Here is a 25,391-nt window from a genome sequence, read left to right as displayed (position 1 = left end):
AAAGTGCATTTGGCATGCTCAGGGCCCAAGGCAGGGGTTTGTTCCAGTTTGGGTGAACCGGTAGCGGTGGTGGTGTGTGGTTTGGTGAACCGGTAGCGGCAGCAGAATGAGACTCCGCCCACCCACCCGGATGTCGTTACTTCCTGGTTTTAACCAGAAAGTAACCTGTTTTTGATCCTCTGCGCATGTGCAAAAGGCTTTGCGCATGCCCAGAGGGTCTAAAATCAGACATCATGATGGTGCATGCACTTCTGAACCAGTAGGGAAGATAAGTAGATTTCACCCCTGGCCCAAGGTTTGAGTTGTTAGGAGTTTTTTTTTCCTATGATGTTCCAGCTTAAAGGGCAATCACCAATCATTAGCAAGTAGTTTAATATCAACTTCCATGCCATAACCTCAATTTTAGGCATCCCCTTTTCTAGCCTGGGAAAGGCATTGGCAACCACACTGAGTCCTGCAAGTATGTATCTTAGAAATTTAGTTTGGAGCACCTTGGAGCATTTGTATCTTTCTCAAATCTTTCTCACTCTTCTGGGTAATAAAATTCTCTGTTTGCCTGGGCCTAACAATACCGTTAATACAGTAAGGAACTTACTCTCAGATTCTTAGTTTGGTAATTAGGTTAGAAGTTTGTAAGAGGATGTCTCATATTTAAAAATGTCTTTATAGTCAGCTTTAAAGCATATGGGAGAGAAAGTTTTAGATTGAACAACAGTTGGATTGAAAAGCAGCAATCGGTTAGAATTTAGAACACAACAATTAGACATTAATTGAAGATATCGCCAAAGAAATTAAATAGCAGAAGACTTAATTGAAAAGATGGGTTTGACTGAAATTGGAGACAAAATTACATTCTAATTCAAACATAGAACCTGTGTTGTTTTCATTACTAATTTTTAAAGTGTCCACATGAAGTTGTACTTATCAAAATATTTTTACAACTTTGTATCTTTCATTCTGACACTAATTGGAAAGATTCCCAAGGCCTAAGTCCGCATGGATATACTCTACTATAAATTCCCTGCTCACTTCATCATTACTTGTATGTCTTCTTTGTGCACATATTTATACAGTATTAAGCTGTGCTGATGTCTTTTAAGAGGGATTCTTAAGGCATCCCTTATCAGTATTCAAAATGCTGTGCTTATTGAGGGGAGGTAGATAGCTTATAAGGTACATGTTTTCTTCTAAGGTACATCTCTACATAGAAAATATTTTGATGCCGTGTGCACATATAGCAATAGCAATAGCGCTTAGACTTATATACCACTTTACAGAGCTTTACAGACCTCTCTAAGCAGTTTACAGAATGGGCATATTTCCCCCAACAATTTGGGTCCTCATTTTACCCACCTCGGAAGGATGGAAGCAGTGGTGGGATTCAACCAGTTCGCACTACTTCGGGAGAACCGATTGTTAACTTTCTGAGCAGTTTGGCAAACTGGTTGTTGGAAGAAATCATTAGGGCAGAGAACCAGTTGTTAAATTCCCTGAATCCCACCACTGGATGGAAGGGTGAGTCAATCTTGAGGCTGGTGAGATTTGAACTGCCAAATTGAAGGCAGCCGGCAGGCAGCAGAAGTAGCCTGCAGTACTGTACTCTAATCACTGTGCCAATGTGTATGAAATAGGCAACCATTTTTGACTGGTGAAAGACATTTAATTTTTTAAACATTTCCTGCATTTCGAGGGCCACAACAGGCTTTTCTAATGACAAAGAATATTTTCTCTTGTTTATTATTTATTATTATATTATTTTTTTATCCTGCCTTTATTATTTTTATAAATAAGGCAGCAAACATACCTAATACTCCTTCTCCCTCCTGTTTTCCTCACAACAACTCTGTTAGGTGGGTTGGGCTTAGAGAGAGTGACTGGCCCAAAGTCAGCCAGGTGACTCCCATGCCTAAGGTGGAACTAGAGCTCATAGTTTCCTTCTTTTAACCTGATGCCTTAACCACCAGACCAGAATGATTCTTTTTGGAGGAAGATCTTGAGAATTACAACACAGAAGAAATGGGAAGGGGAGTGGAGAGAAAACCAGTGGCTTTGCCATCAAACATCAAAACTGTAATACAGAGGGGTTTTCAAGGTGCTAGATAGAAACCAGATTGCCAACCTGCTGTCTAACTGTCATCCTTGATGAGGAAAGAGTTAAGAAAGCTTTTTATTTATTTTTTCACATAATTTGTTTTACAATTCCAGCTATAACACATAAAAACCCAGGAGCGGTGGAGTATAAAATCCTGGATCAACACTGGATCAAATCTACTACAGTTTTTCTGTCCAGTTTTGCCATCCAAGGATAGTAAGCAAGATCAGGATAACGAGGAAGGACAAAATATAATTAGTTTAAATCAGTTAAATGTACTGTAAGTAATATGGTTCTTCCTCCTCATAAAAGTGTTGCTTATCTCTTCTATCACATAAAATTAATTTGGTGGCTTCCAAAACTATTAAAATTATATATGATTGTGGATCCTAGACTAGGATTCAAATATATATTGGGTGAGAGAGAGAAATCTATATATAATATGTATGACACACAGGTTCTTTAGAGCCCCAAGCAGAATTTATTTAAATTATAACTTTGGTCAATATGCCTTTATCAACTTTTGGGCCATGGGGCCTCTCAAGCAATGATAGATATCGAGTTGGATGGGCACATATATTAATATGCATTTAATTTCATCCTTTATAGAAAAGGACACATGCAGGCTCTTGCCTATGCACAGCCATTGTCTGTGTGCAGGTCATGCAGGGAAGTTCCCTCTGCAATTTCAGTATGGCTGAGATTGCTGGACAGGCATTTTGATTATGCATTATAGCAGTGGTGAAATCTAAAATTTGTTATTACTGGTTCTGTAAGAGGTTGTAAAAAATGCTTTCAAAAGGCTCTGACAGTCCCAGCTGAGTTGCCTGATCGGCAGAGGCTTTTCTTTTAAAAGCCTCTGCCGATCAGGCAACTCAGCTTGGATCGTCAGAGGCATTTAAAAGAAAAAAAGTCTCTGCTGATTAGGCAACTCAGCTTGAATCGTCAGAGGCTTTTAAAAGAAAAAAAGCCTCTGCCGATCAGGCAACTCAGCTGGTATCATCAGCTGATGATCTCTTTGATGATCCCAGCTGAGCTGTGCGATCATCAGAGGCTTTTTTTTTTTTTACTTTTAAAAGCATTTTTTCGGCATTTTTTGAAGAGGTTGTAGAAAAAATGCTTTTAAAAATTAAAAGAAAAAGCCTCTGATGATTGTGCGGCTCAGCTGGGCATGGGGGGGGGGGGCAGGGATTTTTGCTACTGGTTCTCCGAACCACCAGCCTCCATCACTACCGGATCGGGTGATCCATTCCAAACCGGGAGCATTTCACCTCTGTATTATAGGTATCTTTTTTACCTTGTTAATCTTCTGAGAATGTATGTCCTTCAGTTGTCAAGACTGGAGAAGCATATAAGTTTGAATACATACATACATACATACATACATACATACATACATACATACATAATCTTTATTATTGTTCGCACTCCATGGTCCTGTTCTATCCTGGCTTACTACTGTTGCAACCACATAAAGTCACATTTATGAGATGGGCATCCATATAAATTGATATAAGCAAGCAAACAAACAAATGGTTTCCTGCAGTGACCTGATGGTTCTCTCAGTCCAAAGTCAGATAGACTAGTGTTCTGGCTTATGCATTTTGCAGATCTAAGGTTACTGAGCTTTTCAGAAGCAGGACCTACTGGAAAATTGGCATAGGTGAAACATGGGTAAGTCGGGATGAACAGTGACACAGATGATGATGTGATCTTGCAGAATATTAAGGAAAGGACTCCAAGTGTTTCCCATTGCCTTGAAAGATTAGACATTTAGTCTTCTACATGATTATATTTTACCAGAAGTTGGCCTTGGACATCTGCAGCAGTGGTGGCTTGTTACTGGTTCATGCTGGATCGGGTGAACCGGTAGTGGCAACGGCGGGAGACTCTGCTCACTGGCCTGGACATTTCTGTGCAGAAGCATCGCATGCGAGTGCAAGCATGTGAGCACCCACGAGTGAACCAGTAGTGACGGGATTTGAAACCCACAACTGATTTGCAGGTCTGATCTTTAAATGGGCTTGAGGAAAAGGGAATGTGCTTTCAGATATGGGCCAAGCTCAAGAGAATCCCTCTCTCCTCTAGCATTCAAACATGAAGGTAGTCTGCAGCCCTCAGGATGCTGCTGTGGGTAATTTAAAGATTTCCCTGTAATGACAGGGGAGACGCTAAAGCTTCAGGTTCTTCCTTGAAACTTTGATATCAATCAGCCGTTATTTTTTCTGGCATCTTTATAGCAAGATGAATTTCACTAAGAGCATAATTGTAGACACATTTAACCTACAAGTGTATTTGATCTTGATTTTTTTAAAAAAAACAAAAACAATATGATCCATTTTGTTCTCTGGCTTTATTGGTTGTTATGAGTTATGTCTGTTGTATTGTGCCCAAAGCTCTTTAGCTGTCATGGAAAGTTCCTGAGAAACCTCTCTAGATGAAAAGCAATGACACTGCAACTTAACGCTCTCTACCATATGCAGTAATTTATCAACAGCACTTACACTGGAGAAGCCACTGCTCAGATCAGTTACAACTGCAAGGCTCGTAACATGACCTGTAAGCCAAATAGATGGAGATTCCCTATGGAGATTAAACAGATGCCACAAGACTGAAGGAAAACTCCTCTAAAGTTACGACAGATAGGAAGAATCCTGTTCTTGGGTCCTCCATCCAGGCAAACAGTTAATCGCATCCCTCTTTAATATAATTAAATGTGCTTTTAAAAAGTTTTATCATTCCTCAAACAGTAAATGGAATGTCATCTTTAAAAAATGGTACAAGGAGGTTTGTCTATTCTTTGCTTTGTCTGCCTTGTCCATTAATGGTGGCCATATGCTAATGCCAACCGTTTGCCAAGTTTAGAGGAAAGGGAATATTGCAAGCAAAATGGTTCAATAAGGTTTGAAAAGAGGTAGACGAACTCTATCAATCGGTGTAAAATGAACCTTGATGAAACAACAGTGCCAATTTATGCTATGGACTACAGTCTTTCCAAAGACAGTTTCTGAAATATAAAGGCTACTTTCAAGCCAGAAATATGAAAGCCAGAAATGACTGTGGTGCCTCACTGAAGTAAAAAAAAAAAATTCTAGTTCATATATACAGAATAATTACAAAAGGAACCTGAGTCCACTATATGCACCCAAAACCCAGAACATTAAACTTTTTATCACTATGTGAAAACCAAGAAAATGGGTGCTTTCCTTATTACTGAGAGTTTCTACTACATGAGGGCTACATTAAAAGAGTTTATTGCATTATTTATTTGGATTTGGATTTTCTTTTTATATATTTGCACAAAGGACATTTATTACTGGGCAGATTGAAACCCATTAATTAATATTATTAATTGATCAGTATACAAATGAAGATTTTAATTACCATAAAGTAAAAAAATATCTACAACACAAAAATTTAACATGGATAGACGGTTAATAAACTATTTCGCTTCAATTCCAAACTGATCTTCTCAGTTCTCAACAAAAGTCATCACTATAAAGTAAAATATTGGAAATAAATATCTTATCTCTTCTGCGAAGACTTGTTCCTCCTCCAAATCATGAAGTCAGCAATATTCAGAGACCTACATGCAATTCTGAAATAAAAATGTGTTGAAATCACAAAAGCCACATTCATTTTCCTTTGGCTGATCAAATATATCAAGATGTTTATAGATTTCGAAGCTATCCTTTTTGGCTAAAGACCTAGACTAGATGGTTTGGAACAAAATAATGCCTGTAATAACTTCCTGAATAGCAACGACAACAGTCTTGAATTCCAAGGGATGCCTCAAGTAAAACTCACGTGATTTTCCTCCCCAAACAATTATTGAGGATCTTGGAATGTACTACTCTTCCTGTTCCTCAACCCTTTAATTGAGAAGTGGTAAGTTCCCTTGATTAACTGAAGACATAGTGTATTGCTTAAACCACATGCATGCCAAATTGTGACAGTTGCTAAAGGCAGAGTGTTGTGTATAAAGAATAACACTAAAGTTATACTGAAATACCCCAAAATCTGCCAAAGAAAATAAATGATCAGTCTCTTCCATATGTTAAGGAGAAAAAAAGAGGGAAAGAAAAAACCGAGATGAATACTTTTGAAGTAGAAGTGTTAATGCATTGCGGCTGTTCCACTTCCAATAACAACATAAGAACCCACATGTACTCTGCTATCTTATAATTCTTCCAGTATTACTTCCTGTTATTTTCCCAAGAATCCTTTTGTTGCCTCTATTACCCTTTATACAATCTTCTAGTTGCCTTTAAGAGCTCCAATTTAAACAAGCAGATCATTTCAGATTCAGGTCAGAAGTATATTTTGCTGGTGATTCACACAAAAATTCAAAAGTCCATTCTTGTTTATATTCAAAATTTATCACACATTTATTTGCAGTAAATATCTAAGAACAGAAGTGGAAAACTTATTCTTGATAGGAGCTGAATTTTTAAAATCTGCTCCACAGCTGTCAAGGCCATATGAACTGTTAAGATGTGGAGGGTTCAAAAATAATTCAGAAAAAAATGGTTTTATGTGAGCCCAGAACTTCTCTGTTGCTCATTAAAGCAGCCATGTTTTACAGTGAGCTTTTGAGACAGCGAGGAAAAGCTGCCTCTGCTTTAAGAATAATAGTAAAGGTACACAGTTTTACTGGTTTGATTCATTAAAGCACACAATGTAGGAGATGACCAGACTGAGCCTGAGGGAGGGGTCAAACACATCATCAGTCATGAGTCCCTGTGCAACCACAAGACATCTAAGTCCAGCCCACCTTGAATTCCTTTCTATTCTTAACTCCTGCACATTTCCCTTGACCATTAGTAGTTCCAATTCTTGTAGAGAGTTCAAGCTTGCAATAAATCTTTATACTCATTTACACTGCCTGAATCTCAGGGTTTCCCCAGCACTTGACACACAAGTTTTTTAAGGATCCTGCAGAATTTTAATAAAGACAGATATAGTCACGTGGAAGAACTGAAGCATTTCTGGGTTATTTTGCAAGCCTGCGCAATCTTATTCTGTTCAGGTAACCCCCGATTTACAACTGTTTGTTTAATGATGGTTTAATGATGATTCAAGGTTACAACAGCCTCAGAAAAAATTCTTATGACCTGTATCCATGCTTACGAACATTGCATCACTTGGCAACCAGCTCATATTTATGACCAATGAAATCCTAAATTGCTTTGAGGGATACAATCAAGATCAAGTGAGGTACTAATACCACTCTATAAAGCCTTAGTAAGACCACACCTAGAATACTGCATCCAGTTTTGGTCACCACATTAGTTGAGACTCTAGAAAGAGTGCAGAGAAGAGCAACCAAGATGATTAGGGGACTGGAGGCTAAAATATACAATGAACAGTTGCAGGAACTGAGCTTGGCTAGTCTAGTGAAGAGAAGGACCAGGTGGGACATGATAGCAGTGTTCCAATATTTGAGGGGCTGCCACAGAGACGAGGGGGTCAAGCTATTTTCCGAAGCATCTGAAGGCCAGACAAGGACTAATGGGTGGAAACTGATCAAGGAGAGACTCAACCTAGAAATAAGAAGAACTTTTCTGGCAGTGAGAACAATCAATCAATAGAACAGCTTGCCTTCGTAAGTTGTGGGAGCTTCATCACTGGAAGCCTTCAAGAAGAGACTGGACTGCCACCTGTCAGAAATGGTTTAGGGTCTCCTGCTTGGGTGGGGGTTGGACTAGATGACCTACAAGATCCCTTCCAACTCTGTTAATCTTTATCAATTGCAGCATCCTGTAGTTCCATGATTGTGATTTGTGATCTTTTTTGCCAATTTACAGCAAAACACTTGATGATGCATGATTCTCTTAACAACCGCTATAAAAATTGTCACAAAATTGAGTCTCACTCAATTTACAGTTGCGATGATTTATGAGGGAAATTCTGGTCCCAATTGTGGTCAAGGACTACCTGTAATGGTAAGGTGCAATCTGGGGAATCTATTTGATTTAAGGGAGGTTTAGGGGGTAAATGGATGCCCTATATCTTGGAGGTGGGTAGGAAGATGAAAAATATGTAGCCAAAAACCAGCAGGTGTTTCTAAATTTTCCATACCCAAGTATGTTTAGAAATGCAGCCTGTATTAATGAAAAACATCATATATTGAGAGCATTGGTTTTGATATACAGGAATGTTAGCATTATCAATGTTATTTATTCAGAAAATTTTGGGTTTCTCAAATAAAGTGAGGTATACATATCCAACAAAATGCAATTCATTGGTGAGAAAACTAAGGTTTTGCACTTCGGCAAGAAAAGCCAAATGCACATGTGTAGAATAGGTGGTAGCTGGCTCAATCCCTTGATTTTATGAATTCCTGTTTTTAAAAGACAGGAAAAATTATATGGAACAAATTTGCACAATCTGATCAACAATATAAAATGAGGATGATCATCTTCATCTTTGTTGAAGGACAAACAAACAAAAAACAAAACTATTTCTCCTTGTGTTATTATTATATATGATATATATTATAGCATTCAGCTACATTTCTCTTTTTCCTAATATCATCACCTTCATCAGATTAACTGCTGCTTTAAAGCTAACTCTTAAAACCCAATGCTTTGCTCTGATGGTGTTGAGCTTCAGTTGGCATCAGGGCAGGCAGGCAATCCTGCCCTTTCAACCACTTTAAATGTGGACCCAGGAAAGGAAACTAAGTATAAAAGGTCCAGGGGCAGAGCTTTTTTTAAAATCCCGTCCCAGTATCATTTTATATATGCATATTCAACTTGGAAAAAGTGTCCATACAAACAAATCCATTATTTCCCATGAAGACTCATCATCACCTTGATGAGTTGCATTTTTAAAGAATTGTCTCTGCAATGAGTTCTGCTTCATTCTATACTGATTTTCATTACCGCTTTATTGAACTTGATGCATTTTCATCATCGATTTGAATTTTATAGTCATCTTGATATTGTGCATGTTTTTTGGGAATGGATCTGATTCAGTGCAATTGGATATTTTCACTGTTTGCAGAGGCTTGCAGTCATCATCATCTTCATCATCATCATTATATCCAATTTCAAGGCTGCCCAACTCCTTAATGACTCTTGGCTGCTTACAAATAAAAGAGAAACAATATACTTTAATATAAAAAGAGAACCCTGCCAACATGTATGATAAATTGTCAATTATGTGCGCCCCAGCAGTGCAGCATAAATTAAATAAAATTTAAAAAGAATACAAGAGAAATCTGCAATTCTGTTTAGAATGAAATTGAATAATATCTCAATATAGAATCTATCACAGAAGATAACAGGAGTAATTCATGGAGTCCACCACGAGGTATTATTCTTGATCTAAAAGTTTTATATAAAGCAACACATGATACATCTTGGGGAAAGTTGATATGGAAAAGCACTAAGTTACTCCTGGTTGCATTAAAACAATGTTTGTTAGGGAACATTGTGTGCAAAACTACAGAACATTTCATAAAATAAATGGGTGTTTTTCTTATAGTTTCCCTAAGAAAATAACTTGAGGAAATTTAACAAAATGGAATATTAAATAAATATTAGTGACATTGACCATATTTGACTGATTCACATATTAAATGGGATAGACAAAATTGGAAACAAGATGGATTTGGATGTCACTTTCCCAAATGATCTATGAAAAACCAAACCTCTTTGCTCTTCCCAGCCCTGCCAGTCAAGTGAAACTGAGATTTTGGAGACACACAAATAACTATTGGCTAAGCTGCATAAGACAGCTTTGCTCTTTCTGGTATTGATTTTGCTTATTTTAAAGTTAAGCATATCCATAAAAGCACTCTATTTTGCCTTGAGGTAAATCTCATAAGGTATATTAAAAAAGAAGAGAAAAATTCTTTGGCAGCAATTACCATCTCAAATAACCTGTTCAGGGTTGAGAAAGCATGCCAAAGGCATCTGCAGAAATAGCTTTCATTTGGGCTGTTTATTTTCATATGCATTGTTCAACACTTTACTGCTGTGGCAGGGTATTTAGCTGTCAACTTCCATTAAATGCTGTGTCAGTTGCCCTGGCTTTAAGTAAAATACTCCAATAATTGTTCATATCTATATTTTAATTTCAGTTACTCCTATTTTGGAGAAGTGAAATAACAAAGGAAATAATCCATAGGTTATATAATGATCTTCAGTTAAACTCCTTCCACAAACACTAATAAAATCCAGTAAAATAACAATATCTTCAAATTCCCATATTGACTCACTTAAGGCAGTTTAGGAAGGTTGCTGGAAGTACATCTGCCATGGGATGAGAGGCCCACAAATCCTGAGCATACTGAAGCACACACAGCTATCAACAGCCTTAAAAACAAAATAAGGAAGATAGGTATCAGCAATTTGAGCAAGTACGTTCTATAGATAGTCCTGTACAATCCACCGCAGGGATGATAAGCTTTTGTAGGACATTAATGAATACAGGCAGTTACGTTCCTAATGAAGTATCAGTACAGGATTGCTATGGGGCACTATGAATGGGAGTGCGTTTGGTGTGGTTTTTGTGTGGAAGATCAAGTGCTTGAGAGGCCTTCCCATACACCTATTACAACATGGTAAGAGATTTAAATCAACTGCTGGTGGCTTACTAGCAAGGTGTAAGTTGTTTGGAACATAAAACCTTCAGCCTTATACAAAGAATATTCAGCAGCATCTATGAACTTCAGGAGAGGTCCAGTTCTTGGCAGAGCTGGTTGCCACCAATCCATAAGTGTTGGAAGAAAAATCCAGTTCGGTTCCAATCCAGGATAAACATGCTGGAAATAAAATGGAGCCAAGCTGCAGGAAAGGAGGTCTCTGTTTATTTGGTAACCAGAAACTAGTGACAGCACCATGTTTCTGGGGTTGCTGACAAAATGGGGTTGAGAGTAGGTGTACATCCTTTGGGGCTTTGTGATTGAGATGCCTGTTCTTGTGCAAGAATATGTCCTTTAATATTTTAATAGATGTTGCCAGATTCCTATGGGGTCATGTACGGGTCATGGCTAGCTCTAAAGGCAAAGGGGGAAATGCAAATCCTAGATGTTCTGTTTTGTCAGCTAATCTTGTCAGTTTCTGCTCCTTGCCTATTGTGTTGCTTATTTGGAGTTTCTGGCTGCTCTTTGCTTATGAATAGAGTAGCCCAGGACACAAAATATCCATTCCTAAAGATTAGCCTGTTCAGGTTTCTGCTTAAGGCTGTTAAGGAAAGAAGGGAAGCAAAAGTGAAGGGAGAAAGAGAAAGATACACCCAGTTGAATGCAGAATTCCAGAGAATAGCTAGAAAAGATAAGAATGCATTCTTAAATGAACAGCACAAAGAAATAGAAGAAAACAATAGAATAGGGAGGACCAGAGATCTCTTCAAGAAAATTGGAGATATGAAGGGAACGTTTCATACAAAGATAGGGCATGATAAAGGACCAAAATGGCAGGGACCTAACAGAGGCAGAAGAGATTAAGAAGAGATGGCAAAATTACACAGAAGAACTATACAAGAATGAGCTTAATGTCCCTGATAATCACGATGGGATGGTCACTGACCTCGAGCCAGACATCCTAGAATGTGAAGTCAAATGGGCCTTAGGAAATCTGAGCAACAACAAAACTAGTGGAGGAGACAGTATTCCAGCTGAGCTATTCAAAATCTTAAAAGACAATGCAGTAAAAGTGCTACACTCAATTTGCCAGCAAATTTGGAAAACTCAATAGTGGCCACAGGATTGGAAAAGGCCAGTTTATATTCCAATTCCAATGAAAGGCAATGCCAAAAAATACTCAAACTATCGCACCATTGCACTCATTTCACATGCTAGTAAGGTTATGCTTAAAATCCTACAAGCTAGGTTCCAGCAGTATGTGGATCGAGAACTACCAGAAGTACAGGCAAGATTTCGAAGAGGCAGAGGAACTAAAGATCAAATTGCCAACATACGCGTTCCAGAAAAACATCTACTTCTGCTTCATTGACTATGCTAAAGCCTTAGATTGTGTGGATCACAACAAATTGTGTCAAGTTCTTAAAGAGATGGGAGTACCAGACCATCTCATTTGTCTTTTGAGAAACCTATATGTGGGTCAAGAAGCAACAGTGAGAACTGGACACGGAACCACTGATTGGTTCAAAATTGGGAAAAGAGTCCGGCAAGGCTGTATACTGTCACCCTGCCTATTTAACTTATATGCAGAGCACATCATGAGAAAGGCAGGGCTAGATGAATCAAAAGTTGGAATTAAGATTCCCAGGAGAAATATCAACAACCTCAGATATGCAGATGATACTACTTTAATGGCAGAAAGTGAAGAGGAATTAAAGAGCCTCTTGATGTGGATGGAGAGCGCAAAACCCACACTGATGATGAGGCACAACCGCGGACCAGAAGCCAGACCACAGCTGCATCATTAGCCCCTTTAAACCCCTCCAATCCATACATGAAGCAGACTGACACCCACCATGAAGAGGTAGCACGGCCACGAACACGAAGCCAAACAACAGCAACACAGCTCACCAGCTCAAATCCCCCTGCTACTCAGACTAACCCGAGCACAACCAAGCCCCCACCTAAACAGAACACACACCCAGCTAATCAGAGCACAGCCAACCCCCCCATCCAATCAGAGCACAGCCAAACCTCCACCCAATCAGAACACACCTCCACCCAATCAGAACACAGCCAAGCTCCCACCCAATCAGTTCACACCCCCACTGGCAGTTAAAAGGAAGAAACAGCTGCGATCACACACATTGCTCCTAAAAGCACGAAGCCGAAGACACCAGCCTGAAGATGACGAATGAGACTTCGTTGAAACGTTGCCAAGAAACCTCCAATTTTACATGGGAGAATAACCGAATAACCAAAGACCTACATATATATATATATATATAGACATCAAGCTGGTGGTGTGCATAGTCTAGAATACAAGTAACGGATTTAGCTTCCAAATACCCATTAAAGAAAGGATTAGAGCTGCTTGCTTGTGTTCCTTTTATACTTCCATAACATTTCAGATGTTAAGTTAAATTTCTTATAAGGTGAATCATAAATGAGTTTGGTTAATTCAACAATCTCACCAGTTCAAGCATCACATTATATAAATAGTCAACATCTTGTTCTCTCTTCTATAATGGAGCTGTTTTCAAGTAAACACATTTAGTGATTTTTATCTCAGTTGGGATATCTTATTACTTAGCTACAGTTTATCCAAGCAAGCCAAATAACAAACCAATATTACTTGATAATGGAAGGAGAGCTTCCAGCCTCAGAGGAGCAATGCCCCAAGAAGAATAGAAGGGCATGAGGCTTAATATTATATCCAAACCTGGCCACTCAATAAAATTCAACAAAATACAGCAATATCTGACAACAGTTGGCTCTCCCAATTCCAAATTTTCCTACAAACAAACAAAAATGTTACCAATGGTTGGTCTATTTTCTTTAAAAAGTGGAAGAGTGCGAGAGAGAGTTTGGACTCTCTAAAATAATAATAATTTGCTGCTGTTGCAGTGAAAATCTTTGTGGAGAAGGTAAATAGCCAATCCACTGTATAGCAAACACATCAGGTTATCTTTTAATTGCTTGCTTACTTTTTAATGCACAACCTTCTTTGCTAAATGTCATAACTCATTTGCTGAATAGGTATTTTTCGTTGGATTCAAGTTTGTTCTCTCTCACTCAGATTTTGGGAAGTGGAATGATTAACTGGTTTCCATCATCATTCTTCCTATAAGTCGCAGCTTGCGATGCTATTTCAAATTCTCATTGACAAAGATTTCATTATGCAAAGCCATAATTTTGAACCAGAAATTTAGCAAAAGGTTTTAGTCTCCACCATGAATGAGGCCCATATGTTTTAGTAGCATGCAGAAAACACACACTGGGGAAGGAAATAGGGGAGTGGAACAGGTCTGTTTAAATGTCCACCCACATCAGAGCACAAAGACACTCTGAATCAGTCTCTCTAACCCCTTCATTAAATAGAATAAATCAAAAATACATTTTCAATGGATGCTGAAGGATTTGCTTTCATAGTCCAAAAGGAGTTTTAAGCACTCATCAGGTGAGAGTTATCCTAAGAGTAGAACAATTTTTATTGACCTTGACAGGTGAGGTAGCTCAATTTACCATCATTACAAAACTCTTTACAGACTTGAGATCAGTGTATTATTGAAATGATTAACTACTCAAAGCAGATATCAGTTTTGTGTTATTTATTACATGTACAACTCATCCTTTCCTCCAAGGAGCTCAAATGTCTGGCAATATTTATGCAGCAAACAACTTGTCTGAGTGGGCATTTGAACCTACTGATTTGGGGAGATGTGGGAAAGTGAGGTGAGGTGGATGATTGAGGATATTCCAATTTTATAAATAACAACCTGAGACTGCTATTACATGATGCTCCAGGTCCCTTCAATTAAACACTGTCATCTTCTGAGACCAAGGAAAACATGCCTTCTCTGTCATAGCCCCTGCTTTCTGACTCCACATTCTGGATAGTGTCCATTCTCCAGGGGTTCCAGAAGGTCCTTAAGACTTGGAGCTGTTCCCAGACATGAAGATAATGTGCAATCAGAACCCCACTGGTGTATGTGTGTTTGTATGTGCATGTGTGTAGAGGGTATAGGGAACAGCTTTGAAGAACAAGAAGGGCAGCTACCAAGGTTATGGTCAGATAACAGGGGCTTGAGTCCAGGCCAAGAAAATAACTTGAAAAAATGTCTTATACAGACTCTTGTCTACTTCATATGAAGATAAAGTGAGGAAGGGGAAAGCACATTCAGACTTGCAAGATTTTGTTATGATAGCTGTTATGATAAAGGTAGTTCTGACATAAATAGTATTAGTTTCTTAGTTTGACCTATCTTGTTTGGCTAGCAATGAATGAGTGTGTGTTATTGATAATTCTATATTATGTCTAACATTCTTCAACATCTTTATAAATTATCTAGATGAGGGGATAGAAGAGGAACTCAGCAAATGTGTAGATGATACCAAGCTGGGGGTGGGGGTGGGGGTGGGATAGCTAACACTTTAGGTGATAAACTCAAGATTCAGAAGGACCTTGACAGACTTGAACACTGGACTCTGAATTGACAAAATGCAATTTTGTCAATTCAATTGAATAGCAACAAAGATGAACTAGATATGTCTAGTCTAACAAAGAAAAGGACTAGGGATGATATGATACCACTCTTGCAAGTACTTGAGGGGTTATCACATAGAAGAGGGAGTCAATTTATTCTCCAAAGCACCTGTGGACAGAACAAGAGGATATGGAATGTCTAGTTTAATGAAAAGGACTGGGGTGATATGATAGCAGTGTTTCAATATCTAAGGGGATGCCACAGAGAAGAGGAAGCCAACCTATTTTCCAAAGCACTTGAAGGCAGGACAAGAAGCAGTTGCTGGAAACTAATCAGGAAGAGAAGTAATCCAGAACAAAGGAGAAATTTCCTGCCAGTGAGAACAATTAATTAGTGGAACAACTTGTCTCCAGAAGTTTTGGGTACTCTTGTCTGTTTTATTACTCATATCACTGTCTTTTCCTGATTATTTTTAATACTGTCTAAATTCAGATTGTAAGCTCCTTGTAAAAGAGTGTTCCCAAATGTTGTGGTTTCCAGTTCAATATTCTGAATATATCTATAGGGGTCATACATGAGAGACAGTTTGGTGTAGTGGTTAAGAGTTAGAGTTAGAAACTCAGAGAATGTGAGTTCCAGTTTTGCCTTAGGCACAAAGCTAATAGGTGACCTTGAGCCAGTCACTTTCAGCCCTAGGAATGAGGCAATTGGACCTGACTGAACAGAAGAAAAACATGGGGTTCCTATACAAGCATAATGGGGAAAAAAGGAGAGGAGAGGAGAGGAGAGGAGAGGAGGGGAGAGAAGAGAAGGCGGGAGGGAGGGAGACAGAGAGAGAGAGAGAGAGAGAGAACATTTTAATTGCAAGTGTAATTAAAAAAAAAATAGAAGTCAAACATTTCCCACTTGTCTATACAATAAAATAACTTATTTTTTATGATATCAGATGCTATGCTTTTTCAACTTGTCTGAGCTATATACAAAAGTCTTGTATTTACCATATTTATTTATTTGCTTATTCAAACTTGTTATAGGTACCGACTCCAATGGACTCTGGGCACCATACCACAGTGAGCATCTTGATTCATAGCATTCTTAAAAATTATATTCTTGAAAAGGTTTTATTGTTGTTGTTTTCCTGTGCCTACTTGTCACATTGGAGGAGTGACTGAATCAATTCTCCCTAGGAGTGAGTATCTCTAAAGTTATTATGTTTGAATCACAATCTCCATGCAAGGCTATCTTTACTTAAAATAATGTCTTGCATAATAATCTCAATTATTCTATTATATGCAGCCCAAAGCCCTGCTATATAAACATGATCAATAAATAAAGAAGACTAAATACATATGCGCTGAACTGGTCAATACCAATTAATGAACAAGGTCATGCAAAATTAAATAGAAGTGACATTCAACTCAAACTTATCAAATTGTTAATGATTTGTTATACAGCTAATTGCTTGCTCCTTTAAATTTTATATGTTATGAATCCTTTGACAGCATGGTATATCTTCATTGTGTAAGGCCCAACAGCAGAGGTAAAGAACCTATGCAAGAGCCTTGATAGTACAGTGGTCTACGCACCCTGTTATTAACACAGCTGCCTGCAATTTACTGCTGGTTCGAATCTCTCCAAGGCTCAAGGTTGACTCAGCCTTCCATCCTTTCTAAGGTAGGTGAAATGAGGACCCAGTTTGTGGGGGCAATAAGCTGACTTTGTATAAATATACAAAAGTATGAAGGCTATTGCTTAACGCATTGTAAGCCGCCCTGAGTCTCCGGAGAAGGGCGGCATATAAATCAAATTTAAAAAATTAAAATAAAAAATAATTATATAAAACTACAACTCCCAATATCCTTGATATTTGACCATGCTTCCACAGATCAAACGACCACAGGAGCTCTGCCACTCTCCTACAGCATAAGTAATGGTAACTAAATGTTCTATCAGAGATGGATCAGTAGGGTAAATCAGGGGATAGAAGCAAGGGAGGAAAACAATAACATTTTAATAAGATCTCTCCCTTCTGCACTGAGCTCTAAAGCTTTAATACTAAACACCTCACCCTCTTCCTTAGTTTTAGACTGAGCATATTAACATTCACTAATATCTAACTTCTCAGGTGCCTTCAGATGTAGAACGCGTGAATATTACATGAGATTGCAATTTCATATTAAGAAAAAATCTCAAGGAAATTAGACTTCTGGCATCTCAAAGGTTTTCTCTACCCCCTCCCCACTCACACACACACAAACAAGCAAACAAATTCTGGCCTGAGGTACTGCCTTCCATGCTTTCATTCCCAATTTAGCCACTGAACTTGTATTTTAAATTATCATAAGTGGATGGCCACATAAAATAATGAAAATGTAAAACATTTAAAACATTTAAAACATTTAAACATACTGTAAATCACTTATTGGCAGGTTTAATTCTAAAGTATGATGACTACATTCAGCCTCTTTTGAATTCTCAAATTAAAACCCAGAAGACCTCATGCTGGCACAGAAAAATGTAAGTTAAACATGTAATGTTTCTGCAGACAAGTTGCAGGTTCTAAGTCCAAAAAACAATTTGGCTCACTACTCAATCATTTTTAGATGCCTGCTTTTTTCTTCCTTTTTTGTTTCTGAAAAGCAATATATTGAAGCAGCTGATCCTTTTGAATGTTTATTTAAAGCTAATATGGTTATAGGTTTTCATGAACCTAAAAAAGGAACTACATTCTGCTTTGTGAATCAACATTCTCTTATAAGTGTTTGATACTCACATAATCTTTATTATAAATAATAACTGTTTGACTGTTACAAGTGTACAAAAGCCTGGGAATGCATCCATGTTTTAGAGAAATATCCAGCAGACAGGGTTTTGTTTTGTTTTTTTACTTCTCCTGCCATAATGTTATTGAGATCTTATGCTATTCACTGACTCTCCTACTCACAGCAAATATCCAGGTTTATATGTATTTAATTCCTCCAAAGGCAAGATATATAATTTTAAATTGTATTATTGGTGCCCTATATGGATGGGTGCAAAATTAAGATTCCAGAAGTATGTTCAATTCTCTGGGGATACTGAATGCAGTAGGTTTTACTTCACAATTTTAGTGAGTTGAGATAAGGCTAGATTGCTTTCCTCTGAGCCTGACAGGAGAGTGAGGACAACAGTGTCACTTCCTAACAGTGAGGACAATTAACCAATGGAAAAGCTTGCTGTCAGAAGTTGTGGGTGCTTCATCACTGGAGGTTTTTAAGAAGAGGCTGGACACTTGTCTGAAATGATATAGTCTCCTGCTTGAGCAGGGGCTGGATCTGAAGCTCTCCAAAGTCCTTTGCAGCCCTATTCTTATTGATTGATTGATTGAGTATGGTGGCAAAAGGCACCAAAGCCTCAGGTCTAGTTTTCTACTTACTCTCTTCTAACCTCTTCTCTTTTGCCAAGATATAAAGTTCCCTGAAAAAAACACCACAAGTATTTAGCATTTATGATTTGTTTAATTGATTGTAGCTACTTGTTTCAATTTTAAAAGCACAACACCATGGGCAGTCTGGAGTGAAACAATCATAACAATATCAAACCAGACCAAAGTCACACACACACAACACATTAACCCTAGGCCTCAGGCCAAATCCAGGTCTAAACAACTTTTTGGAACCCTTGTATATATCTCTGAGGGGATGATGCTCCTGAGGGCAGGAGCCTTAACAGAAAAGGCACATTTCCATGCCTATGTAAGATAACTTACATAGAGCTTAATAGAAGGGACCTGGAACACACCCATTCTGCCAGAATGTACTAGGCAAGCAGAAAGATTTGGAGATAAATGTCCCTCAAGTATCCAAGCTCTGCCATTAAGAAATTTATGGGTAACAACCATTACCTTGAATTGCTCTGGAAGCCAACTGGCAACCAATGCAGTTCACATTGCAATAGTGACACCCGAGAAGTACCCATTTTTTCTTGTACCACTGCATGTTGTAGTAATTACTATTTATTATTTAAGAATTTATTCTTACTAATAAATTTCCAAAAAAATGTTAATGTAAGAATTTGAATGCTCTCAAGGAGAGAATAATAAAAGACCACAGATATCTCCTGTATCTGCAGTGAAAACAAGGATTTAACCTTGGTTACTACAACTCATCTGTGCTCAGGAAAAAAAAAGCAGATTCACACATGTTCACACATAAACATCACAAACCAGAAATTATTATAAAAGAAGGAAGACTTAATGATTGAGACATTTGAACGTGGGTAGCAATTCCAAAGAGTGCAAAGATTTAAGCATTCAGAATCAGCATGCATATCTACTTTTTGAGCAATATAACATACATGCTCAAAAAAATAAAGGGAACACAAGCAGAAGACATCCGAGATCTGAATGAATGAAATAGCCTTATTAAATACTTTGTTCGTTACATACAGTAGTTTTGTGTTCCCTTTAGTTGTTTGAGCAGTGTATAAACTACTGTATGCAAAGAACAAAGTATTTAATAAGGCTATTTCATTCATTCAGATCTCGGATGTCTTCTGCTAGTGTTCCCTTTATTTTTTTGAGCAGTATATTTCACATTTCAAGCAGGAACAGTAAAGCATAAGGAAATAATGGATGGATGGATAGATGGGAATTTTATTGAGGCCTTGGTGCTTAGTTGTGGATAGTTTAATGTCTCAATAGGAGTTTATTTGGGGAGTTCCTTCCAAAGGCTGGAGCTGATTCTTCTTTTGGCTGAGTACTCTTTCTGGAGAGTGGATTTAATCAACAAGGTTTCAGATTTCTTAGGATCAGCATTTTATTCTTCACTTGGTATTCCATAATACCAAGTTAATATACTGTATCTATATGTTCCTGTACTACCTAACCTGGAATAGAAAAATCTGTCTGAGCACTAGATGACAGCAGATTGTGTGTTTCTGTAAGCCTTTGCTACCATCTAGTGGTTATCTGGATTTCTGCAGACCAGATCTGATAGCTGTAATTCTTCCTGGTTTTTTTTTCTTTTTTTCTTTTCAGCCAGGTAACTTGGAAATTAGTATAGTATAATTTCTCTGAGTCATAAAATTATTCCTCAAAGAACAGTACAGTTTGTTCTTTGGATTCTTCAACTAAAACTGATTTATGATTTTCAATAGTTACATACACACATATGGTTGCTTTACATTATTTAGCTACTTCTTTACTTGTTTTATATTTTATCTTTTGTATAGGAAGTCAGGGTACTTTTTCCTCCTGTTTTCCCTAGCACAACTCTGTGAGAAGACTTGACTGAAAGCTAGTGACTAGCCCAAAGTTGCCCAGTGAATACTTGTGGCAGAGAGTGCAGAAGAATTTTTTGTCTCCATGCTGTTAGTATGACATCTAAAGCACTATCTAACCTCATCACCAATATGCCATATCACCAATATACACATTAATGTGTATGTGTGTGTATACATGTTTATGTGTGTGTGTATGCAGATTATGACTTCTGCAGTTTTTTTATTATATGAACAGAAAAAGATATTAGAAAAAACTGTTGCTTAATCTAGAACACAAATGGGTCACAAGATGTCGCTCCCAAGATAACTGAAGCATTTCGCACTTTTGAAGAAAGGAGTAATTTTTTAATATTTAGATTAACAATTTAGCTATTAATTTGGCTAAAGATTTTATACTAACAATTTGACTAATACATTCGCCCAAGCATTTTTTTTAATTGAAATACTTATTTTATTGCCTGGTAATGGCATTTCACTGGTGCATTACAACCAGGTCAACCTCATCATTCTAATAAAGATATTGAATTTGTTGGCTTGAAGACTATTCTATATTTATTATCTTCCTTCACTAAAGACTCTTATGCCCAAAGTGCCTTCACTAAAATCATTCCATGATGCCTTTTGTGATGCTTGAATTGTTCTTGCACAATAGCTTTTCATCCAGAGTTCTACCATAATACAAGATTGCCTGCATTATATTTTGCTTCTTCTACTTTGTATCGGGAAAGCTGGACAATTATATAGAGCTGTATCACAGATGGCAAAGGGTACAAATTTCCTAAATCTCTTTGCTGCCACCTATATGTAATCCGGGTTTTTGCAACCTATATATGATTACCCTAGAACAGTGATGGCTAACCTTTTTGCCATCGCGTGCCAAAAGCGGGGGGAGCATGGGGAGGTCGCCCAAGTGTGTGCCACACCCATAATTCAATGCACCCCACCCCTGCACATGTGCACGCGTCCCCTCCCCACTTTTAGCACGTGATGGCCCGGTGGGCCCGGTAGGTCTGTTTTTCACCCTCCCCAGGCGCCAGATGGTTTCTAGGAGCCTTGGGAGGGTGAAAATGACCTTCCTCACCCTTCTGGAGGCCCTCCGGAAGCCGGAAACAGCCCATTTCCCAACTTCTGGTGGGACCAAAAGGCCCAAAAATCAGCTGGCTGGCACACAGATACATGCTGGAGCTGAGCTACGGCAACGCTTGCGTGCCCACTGATATGGCTCCATGTGCCACCTGTGGCACCCGTGCCATAGGTTCGCCATCACGGCCCTAGAAGATACCAGTCCTGATTGCCCTGTGAGATATCATATGCAAGTCAGTTGGCTTTCTTGGATGTTTCAATAATTTTCAGATTTTCAGTGGGCTTCTTTTGGCTATGTAACTTAAGTAAGAGGATAATGATTTTTCTCCATCTTGGATGAGCAAGTGGTACTGGGGGATTATTGCTATGCTCAGTGAGGTTCTCCATAGCTGTCCGCAGATTCTAACATATACATGTTCATCTAAATAGAGTTTATCCTGTTCAGGAAAGCTTTCTACTCTCTCTTTTCTTCCAAAAAAGCAGATATATATAGTCTCTGGATACTCAGAATTGACATTGGAAATTCAAGTGGCCTCAATTTCACTTATTTAGGTCATCAGCTCAGCCATTAAGCTGATTACCAATCATGACACTGAGACAGATCTGAAACAAAGGGATAAGAAAGAAAATCCCCATCTTCCAAGACTTCTGGTTTTAAGACATCGCTGACTGAATTGATGTTATAAGAACAAAAAGGTGAATAGATCTGCCTTTGTAGTTTTAGACACCTTAGGATAAAGATACAAAAATGTGCAAACTTTGAGACTAGAAACAAAAACAAAAAGTAGGAAGACAGGAAAGAAATGTTTGTAAGAGCTAAGAGCAACTAAAAGGTAAAATCACCCTTTCTTGCTAAGAGGGCTATACAAAATAATAGGGGCAAAAGGTCATCACTTTTTGCCATAAATTTCATTTGTTTGGCTCAAAAGGGAGGAAAATTGCCTTGAGCAAAAGAAAAAACCCCTCTGATGACTTTTTGATTTAATAGGCTAATAATTAAAGACAGGTAGGTTGATAATTAAAGATATATAAGCTGATAAGAAATTCCATTTGACTATATAAAGGCTGATGTTTAGAGTAGTAAATTAGGTGTTTCAACAAACCCTCTTAAAATAGAGAAGAAATAATGTCTGGAATTCAGTACTGTATGCTTTTTATGTATCTTAATGTTTGAATGATATGTTTAATGTATCTGTTTTATGTATTTCTTATCCTTACAATATTTTATTAATAACATAAAAGCAAATACTTCAAAATGAAGGATAGGTTAGACTTTTCCTGTGTAGAGGGTTTATTTGGAAACGTATTGTCCTTATCCAGCAAATCTTAGGATATCAAACTCAGATATATATTTTGGGTAGGATTTAAAATTACTTGGAAAAAGAGAAAGAAAAACAATGCCTCACTAAAAATCCATTAGGATCTTGCCCAAACGATACCCCAATCAAAGCTAATCAGTTTGGCTAGCTCATATAAGTAGCCAGCAAACTCCACTCCTCCAAGTACTGATGATGTTACCTAGCCTGGGAATGAAAGGTCTGCAGGAAGAGAAGAAAGCTCAAACACCAAATACCCAACAAAAGTGAAACCTGCATTAAACAATTCAGCAGTTTCTGATAATCTTCCATTGGGTATACAATAGTTGTGAGCAATGAAAAATATTTGGTTTTTTTTCCGAGTCCAGCCCTTAGTTACTTGCATTAACCAACTTTCTTTTTAAGGATAACACCTCAGTCTTCTTTCCTAAAGTAACATAGCTTTCTTTTCTTGGCAGGTAAGAAAATCAGGAGAAAAAATGTTGGATCCATTAGCAATAGTTTTCCATGCCAATATGAGAATTTAGTTAGTCATTATTTAGAATCGGTATTTTTGAATTGTCTGTCTGTATATCTTGGAACAGTTATGAAATGGTTTTTCTTTGCTTTTATTTTGTTGCCATAATAGCTGGGTTGAACAATAAAGTTCTCATAATTGGAACCAGTAGTTTTGTCCTTGACTCACTTTTGCTAATCTGAACACAGTTCAGCCGGGGAAACCGGAGGAGTACATTGAGGCTTAAAGAGAAAACTTTATGCACTGATTAGAACTCATCGCTTGATTCTTTGCATGCAATTCACCAAAATAGTTGTTTTACCCCACATGACAGAACTACTACATAAATGAATGCAAATATACATGTCCCAGGATAATGTTGCAAGATCCAATATGGTTGGTCACCGGGACCAGAGGTTCTGTCTTCCAAGCTTTTGGACTCGTGCTGGAGCCCATCCTCAGGGAACTTCTCTCTGCCGGAATGTATGCTTTGAGCTACTATAATTTGTTATAGTAGCATTTTCCTTTCTTCATCAAAACATTTCTAACCAGTTTGTAGTCTGAGTCAATAAAATAGTTTAATTGGTAGATCATTGGTTTATCAGAAAGCTGGATTAGGGAACAAAGATAATGTTAGACAATTTGATCAAAATTGTTAAGACGATCATGTTCCTTTATCAAAAGAACAGACAGAGCATGATCATGAAGCAAATTCATTAGAAATACTTCAGACAGCTCCTGGGCATTTTCAAATTTAGGTGTTTGGCTGCCTCATCCATCTGGTGGCCTTCCTTTCTAATATTTTCTTCTTCTGCAAAAGCTAACTCTAACAACCATTGGCTATGTGGAGCTCTGAAACCACATGTTTATTTTCTCCAGCTATAAAAAGTTTATAAGGGGAGCTGGTATTCTTATGGAGCACTGTGCAGTGATTTGCTACTACATTCCACTCTTAAAACAGAAAGAGCTCTGTGTTTCTTACCAGAGGGAAATCCTTGTGATTTGACTGTCAAGCAGCCAACAAGACTATAGACACCTCCTAAAATATATTGCTGATTTTGCTATTTAACAAACTCTATGAAAGGGAAAGAACTTTACATATTTGAAGAATAGATCTGGCTAGTTCCAGGATCAAGACTACTTGTAGGTAGAACACAATATTAAAAGTAAACTCTCTCTCTCTTGTAATTAGACACAATGTTCAATATTAGAAAGGAAAAAATCCTATCTCCAAATACCTTACATCTATCTATGTGTTAACAAAAATTAGGGGATCTCTGATTCATTTCAGTTAAATTGTATTTATTATCTTTGAGGGACTTAAGTTAATACTTTTTTTCAAACGTATTTATACAAATATACACATATATATTTCTGATAAAATAGGTTTGGGAGTTATGCAATTTTTTTTTTCAATACATTTCATTTTTAATTTATCCAAAATTTCTAATATTTGTTTGGTGGTGAGAGATCTTTTATTTAAATACTTGAAGCGATTAAAATCATTAAGTCTGCATAAAATGCAGACTTCATTATATTTCTCTTTTTCAAATAGAGTAGAATCATAATTTGATGTACCTGAGTTTCAGTGTTGCCAATGTTGCAGTATTGCCATTCTTGCTGCTGTTAATAAAAGCCTTCTTCTTAAATGTATGTTCTCTTTAATGAACATGTTAGAGTCCCAGTTGCAATGTTTGCTTAATCTTATTAATATGTTATCTATTATCTAGATAACATAATAGTTGGTCTTATCTATTAAGACCAACATTTCTGTACTATATTCAGTGGTGGGTTCCGCCCGGTTCTGCCAAGCCGATAGCAGTGACGATATGATGTCACCGAACCGGTTCTGCCCCCTGCCCCCCGCCCCACCCACCCACCTCCTGCATTATTCTTACCTTTTATTTGGCCCCACCCCCAATCTATTGCTGCCTCCTGAGTCCCAGCTGATGGCTAGAGGGAAAAAGAACTGTTTAAACTCTTGCCGCGGGGCTTCAAAGTGCCGCCCTACAGCTGATCAGTGTTAAAAGAAAACAAATGAGTAGACCGGTGCCTGCAAAAA

General features: G+C 37.8%; 1 long non-coding RNA gene across 1 annotated transcript; it reads right to left on the bottom strand.

Annotated features, from left to right (window-relative positions):
- Positions 1–8,966: 8,966 nt before the first annotated feature.
- On the bottom strand, positions 8,967–24,967 carry LOC117671095 (uncharacterized). The gene is made up of 3 exons (XR_004592761.1): positions 24,908–24,967; positions 10,320–10,416; positions 8,967–9,178 (listed from the first exon to the last, which is right to left on the bottom strand). It is a non-coding gene; the product is annotated as an uncharacterized LOC117671095 (long non-coding RNA).
- Positions 24,968–25,391: the final 424 nt, after the last annotated feature.

The sequence above is a fragment of the Pantherophis guttatus genome, chromosome 1, assembly GCF_059756535.1.
Source record: "Pantherophis guttatus breed Tessera chromosome 1, ASM5975653v1, whole genome shotgun sequence".
Lineage (NCBI taxonomy): Eukaryota > Metazoa > Chordata > Lepidosauria > Squamata > Colubridae > Pantherophis > Pantherophis guttatus.
Note: the sequence above shows the minus strand (reverse complement) of the source record. Positions and strands in the feature narration are given on the sequence as shown.